We start from the raw sequence: 20,026 nt of genomic DNA, 5'->3' as shown, positions 1-20,026 counted from the left end.
TTAGTATACATTTTATTTAGCAACTTCTACTCATTAAAAAACCATTTAAAGAAAAATATTTAAATTGACTTCACTCATATTCATCAAATTTGTAGAGTATTCCCAAATTCCTATTGCAATTGTTGCATAATAGTTTAGCATATAAACTAATAAATAGCTATATTAAGAATGGTTTACTTTTCAAAACAAACAAGTTCTAAGTTGGCAGAATTTCTTTTGTCTTGCAGTGGATCACCCAATATCGATATGGACGAGCACAGGTTTTTGGTGAATCAAGAGCGAGCTATCGATTATTTAAATTCTTTGGACAAGGTTGTTTCAGTTAATTACGTCTTTAAGCATGTTTTTATTGAAAGTTGTAAAATATTTTATTTTTTTAATCCAGGATTTTGACATATTAATAAGTCTTTTAAATCAAATTTTTACATTTTTATCTTATAGTCATAAATAAAAGATGATGTTGATATATTTAATTAGTTTTCTCTACATGAACTAATAAAATTTAAAATGTTAATTATCTTGCATCTTTAAATTTATATTTACATTTTTACATTTATCTAATTCAACTATAAAATTATTTTACAAATTATCAAATAGCATCTTCTATAAACATATATCAATCACCAATTTGGATACATTTATAATAATATTAGATTAAACTTACTAATTATTTTAATTTTGTTTTTTTTGGGTCAATTATAGCATCTTTTATCAAGATATATCAATTACCAATTCTGAGTTCAGGAAGCTTTTTTCCAAGCTTTTTGAGTATAGGAATAAAATCTTAAATCAAGATAAATAATTTGTTTCTTTAGGTCCGATAGACCATTGTTTGGTCTCAGTGGACGTTAACCACCATCATTATCATTAGTAATATTAGATTTGGTCAATTATAATAATACTAGATTAAAGTGACTAATCATTTTAATTTTTTTTGTTTGTTTGTTTTTTTGATTTGGTCAATTACGTATTTTTGAATAATCAAATCCTCAACTGGGATCCACAGAACAGGCTCAAAGTCAAGATTGTATTTGTCCAGGCTTATAATCCGTTGTTTATATATAACATGTGAGAATCCAACGCCATCCATATTGCACGATCAAATTCTATATTGCGCTACTTGGGTACTTTTTTTAAATTCCATGACGTTGTTTCAACTAACTGAGATTAATGGAGGTTAGGTGCATCCGACCAACAACGGAATAATTGGAAAATTTCGGGACCCCAAATTTCACCATCTATGATGCAGGTCAATTTCCTTTCAATCGCTACACACACTACATGACGTCCTCAAAAAGCAGAGGTGTCAACCTGAAATGAAGTGGTGATTCTTGGGACAAGATACGTTGGTGAGATGAAGGTAGGTTTGTTTACAGTCATGCACTAGCAGGTAGGATATACAAGTATGATATTCTTCTTATAGGTATCAATTCTCATTTGATTACATCAACTAACTAATTTCAGCTCATTTTGTATTAAAACCATAATAGCCCACAATTGGAATAGGGACTGGAAAGACCACACTTTCTACATATCACAAGAGGGAACTGATTGGAGATGATGAACATTGTTGGAGCGATAATGGTGTATCTAATATCGAGGGAGGATTCTTTGTAAAATGCATCGACCTCTCAAAAGAAAAGGAGGTCGATATTTGGAATGCCATTAAATTTGGAGCAGGTAATTCTCATGACTAGAAATTAACACTTTGATCCTAAATTTATCTTCGTTGTATCATATTCTTAATAAAACATTATTATGATAGTTTTAGAGAATGTCATATTTGATGAACATACCAGAGAAGTCGATTATTCTAATAAATATGTGATTAGTAAGTAGTTTTATTGTGCTCTGATGATAGAAATTACACATTTTAGATTTTTTTCAAAAATTTAGTTGATTTGTTTATGTTTATTAAATTTTCAATCAAATTTTCTAAATATTTCAAAATCTACAATCAAATTTAGGATATCATGTGAAAAAAATGGCAATGTTTGTATTAAAAAATAAAACTCACTGGTCAGCTCTACGAAAGAGAGTCTGAATTAGGTCTGACTCTACAGAACGCTCTACATTGTTCATCAACATTACACATTAAATAGAATACATGGTTTTAGGAAAGTTAGAACAGCATCCTAAGAAATAGAAACTAATTCCTATCCTGAGGCTACGTGAACCAACTCTACCTATCTTAGGATATTCTCCATTATCTTCAACACTCCCCCTTAATGGAGAATGGGTTCACATATATGCCTAACATCTCCCTAAACATTTGAAACTTGACTTTTCCAAGGGGCTTAATGAAAATGTCCGCAACATTATCACATGTATTACAATATTCCAGATGAATTGCTTTAGATTGCACTTTCTCCCTTACAAAATGGAATTGAGTATCAATATGTTTCGTGTTTTTGTGAAACACCGGATTGTTGGCCAGCTTGATTGAACTTTGATTGTCGCATCTGATTGTTGTTGCGACTGTCTGTTCTTCCCCAACATCCTGGAGAAGTCTCCACAACCAACGCACCTCGCATGTTGCTACACACATGGATTGATACTCTGCTTCTGCTGAGGACAAGGAGACTCTGTTCTGCTTCTTGCTGCTCCAAGTGATCACCCCGGATCCAAGACTAAATGCATAACATGTTATAGTTTTGCGATCATCTACATTTCCTGCCCAATCTGAATCTGCAAATCCTGCCAATCTAACATCAGAAGAGTCAATGTAAATAATTCCATAATCTACAGCACCTTGTAGATACCTCAAAACATTCTTCACTGCATTCCAATGGTTTTCGAGAGGCTTAGACATAAATTGGCTTAACACACTGACTGCATAAGCCAAATCAGGTCTAGTGGTGGTTAGGTAGATCAGACTCCCAACCAGCTGTCTGTAAAGTGTTGCATCCACCGCTTTTGAGCCATCCTCACACTATAATTTGATATTCTGTTGCAATGGTACTGGTTCAGACTTACACTGATCCATTCTAAACTTCTTTAACAGGCCTTTGACATACTTTGCTTGAGACAGAAATGTTTGACCTAAATCTCTCCATATCTCAAGACCTAAACAGTATCTGAGTTCACCGAGATGCTTCATCTCAAACATTTGTGACATCTACTGCTTGATTTCATCAATTAGATATATAGCATCACCTATACTTATCAAATCATCTACATATAATGAAATCAGCACTACACACCCTTGTTCATCTTTCATGGTGTAAAGATTAGGGTCATTCTTGCTTCTATTATAGCTAGCTTGCAGAAAAAATGAATCGATTTTCTCATACCATGACCTGGGAGCTTGTTTTAATCCATAAAGTGCTTTCTTCAACCTACAGACTAAATGCTCTTTTCCCTTCTGGACAAACCCTTCCGGTTGCTCTAAATAAACCTCTGCTTTCAGTTCTCCATTCAGAAATACAGACTTTACATCTAGTTGGTGCATCATCCAATGTTTCTTAATAGCTAAAGCAATTAACATTCTGATGGTGTTCAATTTAGCTATAGGGGCGAAGGTTTCTTCATAATCTATCCCTTCTTTTTGTGTATACCCCTTTGCAACCAACCTAGCTTTCAGTTTTTCTATAGTTCCATCTGCATTAATTTTCGGTTTATATAACCATTTGCAACCTATGACCTGTTTTCCTTTAGGAAGTTCTACCAATTCCCAAGTCTTGTTTTTGATTATTGAATCATATTCCTGTTCCATGGCTATTTTCCATTCATTACTTTCATTTGCTTCTTTATAACTAGATGGTTCAACAACATTCATCATACTAGTTATAAATGCATTTTCCCTATATCTTGCAGGCATTTGAGCTTTCCTACCTGATCTCCTGAGTGGTGGGGTGGTGGTTTCAAACCTTATTTCTTCCTGCTACTATTGTTGTTGCTGTTGCTGCTGTTTTTGTTGTTGTTGTTCATCCTCTGCCTTTGTTTGCTGTTGATCCTGATTTTTCTCTACATCCACTTCTTCAAAGTACGGAATGTCCCATCCATCATAGTGCTCATTAGTTTCTTCACTATCTTGCTTATGGAATTTAACATCTCTACTAACAAAGATCTTGTGAGTAGAGGGATTAAATAATCTGTATGCTTTATATGACGAACAATACCCTATAAAAGTGCATCTGATGGCTTTTGAGTCTAATTTCTTTCTATCTTCCTTTGGTATGTGGGCAAATGCTTTACATCCAAATATTCTTAAGTGTTTTACTGCAGGCTTATATCCATACAATGCTTCAAAAGGAGTTTTAAACTCAAGACTTCTTGTAGGACTCCTATTTTTTAAATAAACCGCAGTACTCACTGCTTCAGCCCAAAAACCATTTGAAAGATTCTTACCTTTAAGCATACTTCTCGCACATTCCAACATAGTTCTGTTCTTCCTTTTTGTTACTCCATTCTACTATGGAGTATGGGGTACTGTAAACTGCTGTGAAATTCCATGATCTTTACAATATCTTATCAGCTCATCTTTCCTATATTCTCCCCCTTGATCAGAACGGAGAATTTTTATCTATTTCCCTGTTTGTCTTTCAATCATATTTTTAAACTGCTTAAAGTATTCGAATGTATGACTCTTCTTACTTAAGAAATACACCCAAGAAAACTTTGTACAGTCATCAATAAACAGTAGGAAATACACTGCACCTCCTAATGATTTTTTCTGCATGGGACCACAAAGGTTTGTGTGCACTAACTCTAGTATATCCCTCTGTTTCTTTTCTACTCTAATAGGGAATTCTTCTCTATGCATTTTTCCTCAAGTACAAGCATCACAATCATTATGTAATTGCTTTAGCATAGGAAGTTCTCTTACCATTTCTTTCCTCTGTAGTAACAGCAAATCATTGTAATTGATGTGGCTGAATCTCTAGTGCCAAACCTCTTCTGTAGTCAGACTCACTGTTGTCAATGCTCAAACTGGTGTAGGTCTCACATCCAACTTGTACAGTGCTCCTGTGCGGATTCCTGTAGCAATTATCTTCATACCATCTAGCAGATCCTTAATGTAATAGTTAGATTTTAAAAATTCAACTTTTAAATCTTGATCTGTAATCATTGATACAGAAATCAAGTTCTTAGTTATGCCGGGCACATACATTACATTATAAATTTGTTTGATATTACCATCAGGTAGAATAACAAAAACTTTCCTACATCCTTTGATTTGATGGCTTCTGTCATCTCCTAGGTAAATCTGTGCGCCTTCGTTTATCTCTTTAAAATCCTCCAGCCAATGCTTGTTCCCTGTCATGTGTGTTGACACTTCTGAATCTACATACCATATGTCTGCATCAACATTTTCATCACGATTTGCGATGAACAACCTCAAATTCTGCACCTGATCACCATTCAAGAGATGACCTGTGTGTCTCTTTGGCTTCTGTTGTTCTTCTTGATACTTCTTTTTCCTACATTCCCTGGCAATATGACCCAATTTTCTGCAATAAAAACATTTAGTTTCAGAGTAGTTTTTATTCGGGTGCATACCTTGAGTCAGATTTGGCCATTTATGTGAACTTGCTCTATTTTGTTGTTGTGGACCTCCTTTCCCTTTGTAGAAGTTCTTCCTCACCACCAATGCAAGATCAGCACTCTGGGGCTTCAGAGTTGATCTCCTCTCTTCTTCCTACATTAGTATACCTGTCAGCTCTTCAAAATGTGGGATCTTTTCTCTGGCATTGATCCCAGTGATGAACATCTGATAATCATTAATGACACCATTCATTGTAATGGTCACAAGATCTGTATCATCCATTGTATGACCAATATCTGATAATTTGGTTTTCAGATCCTTGATCCTTGCTACAAATGAAGCAATCATTTCATTCTCCTCCATCTTCATGGACAGAATCTTACTCTTGAGGAATAAAAGACGATTTGAATTCCTGATCTCGTACAATTCCTTCAGAATTGCCCAGATCTCGTTAGCTGACTTACCTTCTCTAATGTGCGGTATAATACAATCTTTCACTCACATCTTTAACATTTTCCTTGCTCTGCTTTCTCGTTTCTCCCAATATGGGACTGTTGCAGATCCAGTCGCGGCCTTCGGCTTATCCCCATTCACAATCTGCCAAGCACTCTACGCTTCTAGCAGAGTCTGCATGTTAAACTTCCAATTTGCATAATTGGAACCATTGAGCTTGTTATGTCCATTCATGCATGCTTCAAATATGTTGTTATTCATCTTGGCAATTTAGAAGAAAAAAAAATCGACAGGTAAAAGATGTTAAATTTACCCCAGATCTGTGACAGAGACAGATCACTATTGTTCGATCTCGCAACACACGCGCAGATCACCATGGCTTTCTTCTCAGCCTCCAGACAACCTCCTGTTGTCAGCTACAACCTTGTTCTTGGCTTCCCCACTCAGCTTCTCTGATAGCTACAGCCTTGTTCTTGGCTCCCTTTGCAATTTCTTTGATTTACATGATCGTCGCTGATATTTGCCCAATATCCGAGACTAGTCGCTGAAATACACCAATTTTCCGAGACTAGTCACAACCGTTGCTGATATTTGCTCAATATCTGAGACTAGTCGCTAAAATACACCCAATTTCAGAGACCATCGCAGTTTTTCATCAATTTTCTGCGACCGTCGTGGCTGTACACCTAAAAAGTGCGACGATCGAAAAATGAAAAATTTCGGATGTAAAAGTGATCGTCACGGCTAAACACTCAAAACCTGCGACGATTCGGTTCAAAGAATCACCCACCAGTGAGCGTACAGGTTCCTCAGCCCCGACGCTCTGATACCATGATAAAAATGGCAATGTTTGTATTAAAAAATAAAACCCATTGGTCAGCTCTACGAAAGAGAGTCTGAACCAGGAGAGTCTGGATCTGCAGAACACTCTACATTGTTCATCAACATTACACATTAAATAGAATACATGGTTTTAGGGAAGTTAGAACAACATCCTGAGAAATAGAAACTAATTACTATCCTGAGGCTATGTGAACCAACTCTACCTATTCTAGGATATTCTCCATTATCTTCAACATCATGTGTAATGTTATTCTAGTATCCAAAAGAAAAAAACGAATTATAAAGAAAGAAAAAATATCATCACAGAGCTCTGAATTGATATAGAACTTCTTTTCAATTTTGTGTTTGACAGAGAACGCGAGGGCATCATATCCAATAGAGTTTACACCAAATGCCAGGATTCCTTGTGTTGTACCTCAACCCAAGAACATTGTACTTCTGGCTTGCGATGCATTTGGAGTGCTACCCCCATTAAGCATGCTGACTTCAGCCCAAACAATGTATCATTTTATCAGTGGATAAACTACTTTGGTTAGTGCTAACATAAGACTGTAGAAACCTAACATAAGAATGTAGAAACCAATCAACCTAGTTTTTTCTATTTTCTTGCATGTGTAGGTTGCAAGAATAGAGGATAGTATTAACGAACCATGGGCTACATTATCATCTTGCTTTGGAGAATCATTCATATGCTCCACCCATCAAAGTATGCATCAATGCTTGCAGAAAAATGGAAGCAGCATGGCACTACTGCCTGGTTGGTTAATATTGGATGGTCCGAAGGGAGCTATGGGGTTGGTAAAAGAATACACTAGCATATAGAAGAAGCATCATTGATGCAATTTCCAACTGATCTCTGCTTCGGGCTAATTACAACGAAACCTCCATATTTGCCTCAATGTTCCAGACAATGTGGAGGGCATACTTGCTAAAATTCTTCATCCTGAGAACATAGTAAGTTCACTTCTTTCATTTCGATCATATTATTAATGTAATTGTCAAATAGTTTTCAATAATTCAAACATAAATGTGATGCCTCTTCAAGTTGACCCTTCAAACAACACAAAACCCCTTCCTGTGTTTCTTTAGTTTCTATGAGAAAAAACATGCTCTAACCAAATTGTTTACTTGTACAGTGGGAGAACCGGGATGAATATGCAGAGACTATATTGAAGCTTGTTGTTTGTTCGAGAATAATTTCAAGAAAATCTCAGACTATAAAATAGCAAATGATTCCATGCTTACTTGGAAAATCATGGCTGTTGGTCCTCATTATTGAGATTTTTGCATCGTTGAGATGGATTTTTAGTGATTGGATATCATCTTATCTACTTCAATCAATAGATGTGCATTCATATTTTTATTTTTTTGTTGGAACTTTCAAAAGGAAGGATTTTTTCAATGAACTTAGATGGGCGATATAATTGGCTTTATAAAATCGAATATTTAATTGAAAAAAAAAATATCTATATCTATATATATATGAGATTATTTAAATCTCCATGCTATTTAAATATTTAATTTTGTTCATATTATCTAATAATATTTTTTGACACGCCCAATAATATTATTGATACACCAAATTATTATTAATTGGGTTGATTATCCAATATTTTGTCATTTAAGGTATGAATTTCATGTATGTTGTTTGGATTTTAAGGAGTAAATTAAATTGGTAAAATTTAGCTAATTATTGTTGGTTGTTATTTATGAATGTGGGTAGATTTATCATCATTACTCATTTTTATGAATGTGGATTGATTCATCATCATTACTCACTAAGAATAACACCACTTAAAATTATTCATTGATGCTTCTTAAAGGGTTATATTTTCACTCTTAATAAATAACTGGGTTTTAAGTTACTAACATATTTCTTTACATCTAATGAAGGCAATATCTTAGTCAATTAGAAATAGTTTCAAACTTTACTCTGAGACCAAAAGATGGTTTCAACATAAATGGTATCTACAAGAAACCCAAAATCCCTTGTAATTGTCACTAAAGTTACCTCTATTAAGGTTATGTGCTTTTTAGTAGCATCTCACTTAGTCCAATATATGAAACCAAACGCTCCCACTAGTTGCAATTTAACATCTTTTATATAAGGAATATTTGCAGAGTTATACACATTGCCTTGAATTCTATTTTCTTTTTCTCTAAAAAAAAAATGAACATTCTTGATTTTAATTTTAAGTCATTATAAACATAAGGTTTTAATATTTTTAATGATGATTATAAAACATTCTTTAAGGTCAACTTTGGCTTATTAAACATTTTATTAAAAAAGAGGGTAAAGAATTCTACTAGTTTCAGAATTTTATTTTTATTTCAACAAAGATTTAAGAGAGGTATTTTTAAATCTTCCGTAATTTTGATGCGCTTAAAGGTTAGGAAGGTCCATATTCTCACACCTATTTTGAAATAGAGATTTAATGTGCAAGATTCCAAAAAGACCTTAACTCTTAGAAAAGAGACACAAGAATATTGCAAACTAGATCTTTAGTAAACAAATAAACTAATAAGATATTTAGCTTTGATACAAGATTGAATCCAATTCAAAATTTTAAATGTATTTTTCAATCCCATGTTTCATTATACTTTTGATTTAATGATCTTTTATAGCATCTTAATTTGTTCTCTTCCTCTGGTTATTTATAGCACCAAATTTCATTCCTAAGTTAGATGTAATGATATTTTTTTATTGGTATCAACGTTCTACAAAGTGATCTCATATAATATAAAATAATTTAATTCAGACTTGACATTTTAGGAAACCTTGTGTCTTTCATGTCAGTTGTCTCGTGCTTGTATATTATGCACTTATTCATAACTATACTCATGGGGAATACTTTTTTTTAAGAGAACATGACATAAAGTATTGTTTCTCAATAAGGATATAGATTACGCTTTCCATCCTCCATTAATCATTTTATGTTCATTTTCTTAAATTTAATCAATCTTAAAACCATTTTCAGCTTCAACACTAACATCATAATTTCTAATTTTAAGTTATCATGCTTGTTAAATTATTGTTCTAGTTTTAAGTAAGCATGCTTATAAGTTATCCTTGTGACTGGAGTGTCGATTGTAGATGGATTTATGGGTCTAGACAATGAATTGAGTACAAGAGGTTGTTGAGAATGTTGTTGAGGATGAAAAAAATTCTGAGTAAGGGAGGATGTAACACCCTCATCTAGAATGGAATTAAGTTCCTTTGCCACCCAATCACCTTGGTTTTCAGTGACTAGTACATTTGGACATATCAAACTGATGATGCCTAATGAACCGGACAAGTTGGAAACCTTGTCCTATTGGAAAGGCACACTTGAACAAGTTGGGCAGATTGGCATGTTAGCAAGGTGCACAGTAAATGAATTTAAGCACCCTTGCAAACAAATAGGGTGTGTCATAGATAGTGGAAATTCACACTAAGTCAGTACACCAAGATGATCTTGGATAGGACTTGGCGAGAGGTAAAGAATGTTGTTGTCAGCAACCTCCCCACATACATTTCCTTAGCGTGATTGACAACGAACTCTTATGGACAAACTTGATAACTTGGTGTTGACGGTGCTGGAAATCCATCAACCAAGGGGGTCACCCCAATGTGAAGTCCCAATTAGACCTCACACCATTTGGAATAGGAGCCCCATCCGGAGTATCAGCCCGGTTGCCATATATTCTTATAGATTTTCCTTGGCTTTAGTTGTCAGTAAGAGAGAGAAGTGTGTATGTGCTTTGAAAAAAGCAAGTGTGTCTAGTGAATGTCTGGGTGTAGGTGTATCAAGGTTCTTCTACTGCAGAGGGAGGAAAGATGAGCCTCTAAGAGAGGGGTAATAGTACCACACTAGTAAAGGCACACACAAGCGAACGATAACCGCCTAACATCAACTAGAATAGTCTACATAGATGTGGAAATTGTTACAACCATTACAACACATTTTCAATAAGATAAGCACTAAAATAACCGAAATAGTTCAACTACTTTAGTACAGGTGAAAGAAAACATGAATCATAAACATTCACAGAACAACCTTACAAATATTCACAATCCATGCATGAAAACACGTTAGCCATCAAGCTTCAAGTATTAAGCAAAGATCCCAAGATACATGGATACAATGAACATCAATAGCCCTAATAGTGGAGTGTTGAAGCCGCGACTTTCTCCCCAAAAGCATTGACTATGTATCTATGATGCTTTATGGGAGAAGCCAAGGTGAAAAAGTCCTTTTCTTGTGCAATGAGTGTGTATATATAACAAATGGGGTGATCCTTCACCTCCCTTGTGACTCTTGGACTACCCTCATGATTGTTCAACTTCTCTATGACCTTTTGACTTCCTACATGACTTTTCACATTACATGAATGACTATTGGACTTCCACTTTACATTATATTTCTCCAATATTGAATAACGTATTCCACAAAATTATGTGGCATATGATGACTCGTGACATGACATGGCATGACACTGATGACATGGACTTCATGATAACATGGCGGTGTCAGGTTGTCCTTCTTACTGCTTCTTTCTTTTTGGTCTTCAATGCGATATGTATCCAATACTTCACCTTCATGAGAGATTATTTTTTCTTCATATCCACCCTCCAAAGGATTGTGAATCAGATGGATTCTTCAAGCGATCCTGATCTTTGGTCTTCTATCGTAATCCAATGTTCCTTCATCTTCTTGCTTTATTATCATCATACTTTCTTAGCTCCTTAGGTGTCTTCTAGCATGGCGTCCTTATGTATCTCCTTCATCATCATCCTTTCATGACATAATAGAATACATGTGACTACAATCCACGCATGAAAATACAACATCAGTCTGATACATGCCCTAGCCTAAGATGTTTCATGAAATCACTTGTTAGGGATGGAATAGGTGACTAATTGAGTGACTAACTCAAGGATTGTGCAGTTCAAGAGGTCAAGGTCTGGGACAAAGGCTTGAAACTATGTAATGAGCAGTTCAGTATGGCCAGGGTTAAAGGATTGCATAGTTTGGGACTCAAGGGTTCAAGCCATAGGCTTGAGCCTTGAGACTACGGAATTCGCAGTTCTAGAGGCCTGGGAAAAGGCACTTCACAGTTGAGCAACTCAAGGGATAAAGTTGGAGGCTTGAGGCTTGATACTATGACGTGAATAGTTCTGAGGACTTGGGCTAAATGACTGCGCAGTTGGGGAACTCAGGAGGTCAAGCTTGAGGCTTGAAGTTTCCTAATGCATAGTTAAGATAAGAGAACAGATTAGGAGATTGTGCAGTTGAGGGGTTCAAGGGCTCAAGGTTAAGGCTTGAGGCTTGATGTTTCTAAATGCATATTTCTAGAGGGAGATCAGTCTGGAGAATTGTGCAGTTGCATAGCTCAAGGTGTGAGATTGGAAGCTTGAGGCTTGACACAACACAGTGTGCAATTAAGTCTGACTAGGAGGTAGAAATTCTGTAGTTTTGGAGCTCAAGGGTCAAGGATAAGAATTGTGACTGCGCAATGCACAGTTCCAAGAGGAAATTTCAGGGGTTGAGGGTTAAGACTATGCAATACATAGTTTAGGAAGGTTGAGTGAGGTCAAGTTTCCCAGGAGTCAAATTTTCCAGATAAGGATAAGTGTGGAATCAGTGAGACTGAAGTGAACAAGGAAAACACTTGAGCATGATCACACACTTATAACAGTTGAGAACATAACATTGATCACTCAAAATACATGAATGACATACTTCCCTCAATGCGACAACATTGCGAAAACTTTCCCCAAGTGCGACACTAAAGGTACACTTTACGACGACAATGACAACACTTACTCAATTGTGCATAAAACTTTGGGAATAAGTTTAAAACATGTATACATGACTAGAGGGACTCACCAACACCAAAGTCACCCTTTGAAACAAAACAAAAATCCACTTTACATGATAAGCGACACTTGCCATGCCAAAAGACGATATTTTCCATATGAAGAGAAAAGTGTGAACAACACTTGCGATATGCAAATAATGATGAAAGTGACACATACCAGAGTGAAGATAACATGAAAACAACACTAATTAAAGTGCAAGCAATAAAAAGTGACAGTCGAAAACATGAAAGTGAGACTCGTGAAAGGGAAGGTGCACAAAACCGACAGTTTGAAAAACTTACCAAAATAGAAGTATAAACAAAGCTAGAAGTGAGAAACTTTCTATGAAAATGCACACCGACTATTGACATGAATTGAACATTACACAAGCACTATCTTGGTGGATTGTGCTAGGCCTATTCAAGCTTACATGAAGGAATGCACTCATGAATTCATTATGTTTTGAGCGTGTGTGAGCGGGTGAATTTGACACTCATAATCTAAGCAGGGAGCTCAAATACTTAACAGAGTATCAGTCGACTAAGAAGTCACTACAAAATGACCGCTCGCAAGATCCACAATAGGCTCCAAAATTCAAGTATATGCAAACTTTTGAAGGGTTTTTTTCAAATCCACAACACTTGGCAACACACTAGTAGAACTACAACTTCTCTACCCTGGTCAATTCTTTCTTGTGGGGTCTAGTTATTTAGGGAGTATTGATTCATCGTTCAGATTACCATGGCTTCCCCACTTACCCCATGCATAAACATAGTCCCCTTCATTCCTTTACTCAGTTAAACACAAACAAAATATCAGTGATCACACAATGTTTCTCATCAGGAAAGGGTAATGAAGATCGTGAGCTTTAGATTTTCATAGTATAGTTTTTCATCTCTGGTGTTTCTCCACTACCAACAAGCCTAGACAGTACCCCGATGGAGTCACTTTAGGGACACAAACATTTCTCTATTTCTAGCAGGCCTGGACAGTACCCCAACGGAGTTGCTTTCTTCACCTCTCTACACAAAAATCCTTTCTCTTCTTTTGTCTTTATTTAGTTATTTTATATAGGACTATGCATCAACACTTATTTATTTCATGGGAGAAAGAGGGATCCCGACTTATTAAGAGAAAAAGAGGTTTTCCCTTCAGAGAAACATATATAAGACCTTTGATATTGGTTTTCTCGTTTAGATTTTCCCCTTGTCCATCTCTACTTGATTGGATCATTCTGAAAACACTGAAATATAAAGACCGGAGTGTAGGCATGAGGTTTCCATAATAGAAATGGAGATAATGGTTTGACACAAGGATTTCCTTACGCAAGGATCATATTTTCCGTCAAAACATCATCGACTGAAAGGTGTAACCAAGACAAGGAAGATGGACAAAGAGTTAGCCAAATTTTGCAGCGTCACAAAGTCCTTTTCTATTTTGCCACATTTCCTTTTGAGCCAACAGATCATCTTCATGCAAGGTCTTACAAAACGAAAGAAAAGACAACATATAACAAGGAAACCAAACCAGAAGACAAAGCAAAAGGAGGCTAAACCAAAACATGATGTCAAACCAAAATCAGAAAACACAAGACAAACTGTAGAAAGTGAATATGGGATGAATGTGCATGTAAATTAATATGCAACTAGACCTAGTCCTAACCTAACATGTTAGAAGTTCAGGGCCATGTATAATGAAATTTCCAGTGTAGCCACCGTAGTTGTTCTCGGCCTGCAATCACAAAGATATGATCGATTAAAACTAAGATAAAGCAATGTGAAATAGCAAAGATAAGAACTTGAATAACTTGCACAAAAATTTCAAGGTCTTGCCTGTCACCAGAAAGATAGGCCATAACCACTACTTCTAACAAGTTTGCATTCTTACATTTTTTATGAAAACCATCATTCAATAAACCTCGAAATCTTCTTGTGAATGTGTCTTCATCTACGCTGAACACCTTAGCAAGCACGAGGAGAAATCAAGTCTTATTATTTATGACAATGATTTTTAGGTAATATTTCTCCTGCCATTCAACAATTGGATCGTAAAATTCATGACAATCCTCTTGAAAACCCTGAAATATTTGAAATGATGAATTTTCAATTAGAGGCATGGGATTACAATTATAATCTTATGAGGGAAAATAGATCTGATCATATTAAGCAGGAGTGTTTTTTAAAAAGCAGTGAGGACTTGACATAACCATCAGCGAGTGCGAAAGTGCCTCGACTGCTTGACAAGCACCTGAGTAGTGAGATGTTAAACTATAAAGATCAAAGGAGATAAAGCAACTATCATTGGATGTGATGATGGGAAAATGGTAAGTTGAATGGTAGTCATCAGAGACAGAATCATGATCAGATGGGTTGATTAAGGCATCATATTCCTGGTTTGTAATTAACAAGGATAAATCAATTTGAATAGTTTCACAAATGCTTTGCATAATAGAATCATCTTCCTCATGTGATGAGTGTAACAAACAATTTCCTTGTAACTAGTTACGCACTACATTAGCATCATAATCGTCGAAAGAAGTAAAAAGGAATTCTAGTATAGAAAACACATGAAACCAATCAAAGTAAAATTAGTGAATAAGAATTTGATTCATAAAATAATCCAGGCATTTGCTGATGCTCAAGAGGATTTCAAGTGCGATGAAGAAAACTATTAGCATTAGAATATTCACAATAAGGATCAGGAGTTGATTATTTTCAAAATAATGTGGCAGGTATGACTCCTTTTGCCAAAGACAATCCTTAGAATAATCAACTTAATAGTTCCATGCTTATGTGAGAGACACACTCTCTAAACTTGAGTTAAGATTAGGAGTCTCACATGGAGATGAATCAACTGAAAGAAAAATTTGAATCCGATCAAAAATAAAATCTTGAAAGTTTGAAATATTATATCCATAATTCAGAACATATTTCAAGAAGGAATTTACATCGAGTGAAACCATGAAGAAAGAAGAGTTTTGCGAGGAAAACTATACCTGACTTAGTTCGGGGATCTTACCAGAGTTGCGAGTTCCTGGCATAACCATCAATGGAAGTTTAAGTACCTCTACTTCCTGACAATTCCAGGAAATTTCAAGGACTGTAAATCACTTTTTGAAGATTGAACCAGATCATGCATGGTGTGAGGGCAGTTTATTTCGTTGATTTCAATGAGACCACTATTAACCAAATGGTAGCCATATTTGTCACTGGTTTGATTGAATTTTACAACTTCAAAAACCAGATTACTTAAGTTGAAATATTATTTTGATCGCAAATTGTTGATCAGTGATTGTCATTGATGTCAACCCAAGCAACACCAGGAGCTATCACGATCTTTCATGGGAATTTTGACTTGACAAATCATCATATTCTGATTCAAGTATCTTCTATATGGATTCTACTCGTTGATATGCTTCTGTTGATATATGGGACGCCACGCAGTTCTTCACAATTTGAGAGTTAATCATGTTTAAAGTTAGTAACCCCAGTCAGTGGGCTAAAACCCCATGGGGTTGTGGCATGGCACTAATAATTGGTTGTGGTAATTGAATAGTCAATAATTAATAATTTTTTATTCCCTTAAAATCCCTCCAATGTTCACTTGTTGAGGACCCTCTCAACTCAAGACATTTCTATAAATAGTGACCCTCATATCCTCCTCTAGCAATCACTTTTCAACGAACTATCTTGTGAGAAGACCTCTATAATTTTCCAACGCTCATGAGCTTCTAATGCTAGATCTCTTGTAGGGAGTTTAAGGTTTCGTTGAGGTCTGGTCAGAGCACAAAATTATGATCAATTTTGAAGGTTTGTTTTGAAGCAAGTTTAGAGCCTTGGATTCTAGGATTTCGCTACTTAAAATAGGCCATCGTGGTCTTTTCACTATAACTTTTTTTCTACGAAGCTTCAAAATCTGATATTAAAACCCATTTGAGATGAATTCTTGATGAATCTCTGGACTGAATTTCAGATCATGGTTTGCTATATTTTCAGATATATGATCTAAGGAAGTTATGGTTTTTGCAGGCTCCCGAATTCCATGTCAAACAGACGACTTCGGGAAAATCATCATAACTTTCTCTCTGAGCATTGGATTCAAATTTCGTAAATATTAATAGAAATAGGACATAATTTAGTTTTTTTGGGTGTCATTTTCAAGGTTGAAGGTCGAAACAGTGAGACGTGGTACTTCATACAAGTTCACTCTACTGAACCAATCTATAATCAGGTCATCGTGGGAGATTGGGCATAACTCTTTCTTGAAGAATCCGATCTCAATCAAACCTATGGGGTTGGAAAGAGGACTCATAAGGATACCACAGGATGAAATTTCAGACTTTGGAGATTCAAAATTACATAGATACAACAAATTCAATATCAAACTCCTAGAAGGAAAGAAAAAGTATGCATTCAAATATCATTGCAGTAAGGACCACACATCAACAGTCAAGGGTAAGTCTACTACATCAAGGTATGTATGATTAGTGTTTGCATTTGAATTTGAGTATTATCTCTAACATATGTTTTTGCAAGACATTGTAAGTATATTATTTTGTATTTTTTTGGTTCTTGCTTGTTAATGCATGTGCAGGAAGGATGACACTTTAGAACAACTCAGACACATACTAGAAGGACATGCAATGCCAAAGTACCATTACTTGAATCAAGAAAAATAGTACATCAGCAGTTGCAAGTGATCCAAGAAGAAATTCTTAGTCAAGTGTCAGGTCTTGTCAAAAAGCCAATGTTGTAAAAGAGTCATCATTGTAAATTTGTAAAAGAGTCATTATTGTAAAAGAGTCAATCTGCCTAGAGTTGAGGAGGAATTATTGGGAGGTATAAGAGTCATTATTGGGATGATGTCATGGTTGGGTTGTAGGTCATAGTGTGATTGGGTGTTCGTTCAAGTACAATAAAACCATTGTAAATCATATTGTATCGTGGATCATTGTCCCTGGTATGGGAGTCCACACTCTTGTCTCACTTCTAATCATTATAGGGTGGTAGGGAGGTGCTAGGCAAGTGCATGAAGTCACCTACAGGCTAGAGCCTATGAACACTTCAGGGTGGTAGGTTGGTCTAAGATGTTGGGGCATCCATTCAATTGACTACTAAAGAAACCAAAGTGTTGGGGCGTCCTTCTAGTGGGAGCTGGAGAATGGAAATAATAGTTTCTGATTAGATCTGCCACCATATATGCATATTTATTCAGTTTTGAATGTGGAGAATTTGAAACTATATGAGCCACTGATGATCATAGATCAGAATGAGAGTGTTCAAGTTCCTTCCATTGATGACTTTTCTCCTGAGTATATGGATATGTTGCAAGAATTTATCATTCTAGATAGGAAGAGGAGTACTTTATGTCGAGGAGATGTGGAATATCTTCGAACGGTTCTTAAGAGAATAAATCCCAGAAATGCATGTTGGATCAAGATAGGGAAAGCGAGGTAGAAATACCATCACCTATTTGCTGAATAGTTTATCTTTTGGTGGTTAAAAAGATTCTGAAGTGGGGAGGATTGATCTAGGGGGATTTAGGATGGCCTAAAATTCAAAGTCCCTGAATCTTGATGGAAATAACATCAAGTTGAAGAGCTTGGTGAGACAATTCCAACACAAATTGAATCACATCAAACTGAGTCTGAATGAGAAAGTTATCAAACTGAAGTTTTGTGATAATAGGTAGAAAAAGTCAAAGTCAAAGGTGACACGTGACACAACCTAGAGCTAACGGATGCCATGTATAGAATAATGATGTGGCATGGTATTATATTGTCATGTGGAAGTTGATGTGGCTTGTTGATTAGGTGGCAGATGATGTGGCATGGTACAGTATCGACATGTGAAGTGACACATGGCCTAATGAATGGGTGCCACATGGCCCTATGAAATGGCATATGTGGCCCTAGGTTTTTGGTCAAAAATTCAATCAAATGGACTGGCTCCGATGGGATTCAAACCCATGACCTCACATTAACAAACTCCACACTTCACTGTTCAACCATAAGCATCGAACTTGATAATGAAATGAAGGAACTTCTATTTAAAGTTTATGGTTGTATATTTTGGCAAATGGGTTGGAAGAGCCCGCCAAATATGGTGGCTCCACCAGCTTTGGTTATCAATAATGCTTCATAAAACTTATTAACATTATACCTCCTATGTGATTAGTTTATTTCATGATTTGTTAGTGTCGAAATTTTATTAGAAAAATGTTATAACAAGTGAGCATGGTATGATTGACAAACATTAATATGTATGCCATATATAACTAAAGGTTATATTATTGCCACCCGATTATTGGATAGCCATGGATATATACTATGGTCTGGTTAAATAATGCACCAAGGATTAATATGTATTAATGTGTTGGTTATGTTGGTTTGGACGAGTATGTTATATGTGCTGACAGATTATATGCTATGGCTTATATAGCATGGTAAGACCAGCGAATGTGCATGTGGGCCATACAAAATGCGACCAAGGTATTGGACCGTTGGGTATATTATAGCTTGCATTTATATTAATACAACGCGTCGAGTTTGAAAATGGTATACCATATTTATATACGGTTATAACAAAGTTTTTATATAGTTTTTCGGTTAAAAACAAATATGAAATTTTTATATGTGTTGGGCTACAACCTCCACATGTTCGACTTTGGGGTACAAACCCTCCAAACAATCTATATGTAAAATGAATTGCCACTATGCCATAGAGTTGAAATGTGAAGAAAAGGTCGAGCCTTTATCATTTTGTAGTGTTTTTATCACTTTTCTTGTCTTAAATTATAGATTTTTTTTCCCTTTTGGAGAATTTTAAAAGGAGAGTTATTGCGAGGGTTTCTTAAAGTATTTTTTGTAAAATTGGAGATGAGAGTGCAAGTTGTGGAGATTGGGGAATTTATGTAATTGGATTTATTTTTACATCATAATTGAAGAGGCCACTCCTTTGGAAGGGCTAGAAGATGTATCCCACGCTGGGTGAACTTCATTATCAATCTTGTCTGTGTTCTTTTATGATCTCTGTTGTTGTTGTTTATGTTATTATATTTTTAATAATCCTTTTGTCAAGCTTGGTATTTCACATTCTATTTAAGTCTAATAAATCATAGGATCGCAATAAAAGATCTTGATCAAGTGAGCTCGGGGGAAGTTGAAGGGTTGAGGATGCTTGACCTTCCAAATATCCCCTAGTTGAGGCATCCTATGATATATTGTTCCCCCCTAAGGGAGGATGGTTTTTTAGCTAAGAATGAAGAAAAACACTACCTATACTTCAATGGGGACATAAGGATGAACTAGAGAGCTTGTAATGTATGTATTGTTGCATAATAAAGAGCCTCATAGAATCCAATAGAATGTTGGTTTTCGTATTTTGGTTCTAGGGTAGATT

At 35.7% G+C, this 20,026-nt stretch overlaps 1 pseudogene; it reads left to right on the top strand.

The window, feature by feature from the left end:
- Positions 1–234: 234 nt before the first annotated feature.
- LOC149163290 (phosphoenolpyruvate carboxykinase (ATP)-like) lies at positions 235–8,063 on the top strand (annotated as a pseudogene).
- The last annotated feature ends 11,963 nt before the right edge of the window (positions 8,064–20,026 follow it).

Source organism: Pinus tabuliformis, chromosome 5_1, assembly GCF_031772625.1.
Source record: "Pinus tabuliformis cultivar Carrire ecotype Pingquan chromosome 5_1, CPIR1, whole genome shotgun sequence".
Lineage (NCBI taxonomy): Eukaryota > Viridiplantae > Streptophyta > Pinopsida > Pinales > Pinaceae > Pinus > Pinus tabuliformis.
Note: the sequence above shows the minus strand (reverse complement) of the source record. Positions and strands in the feature narration are given on the sequence as shown.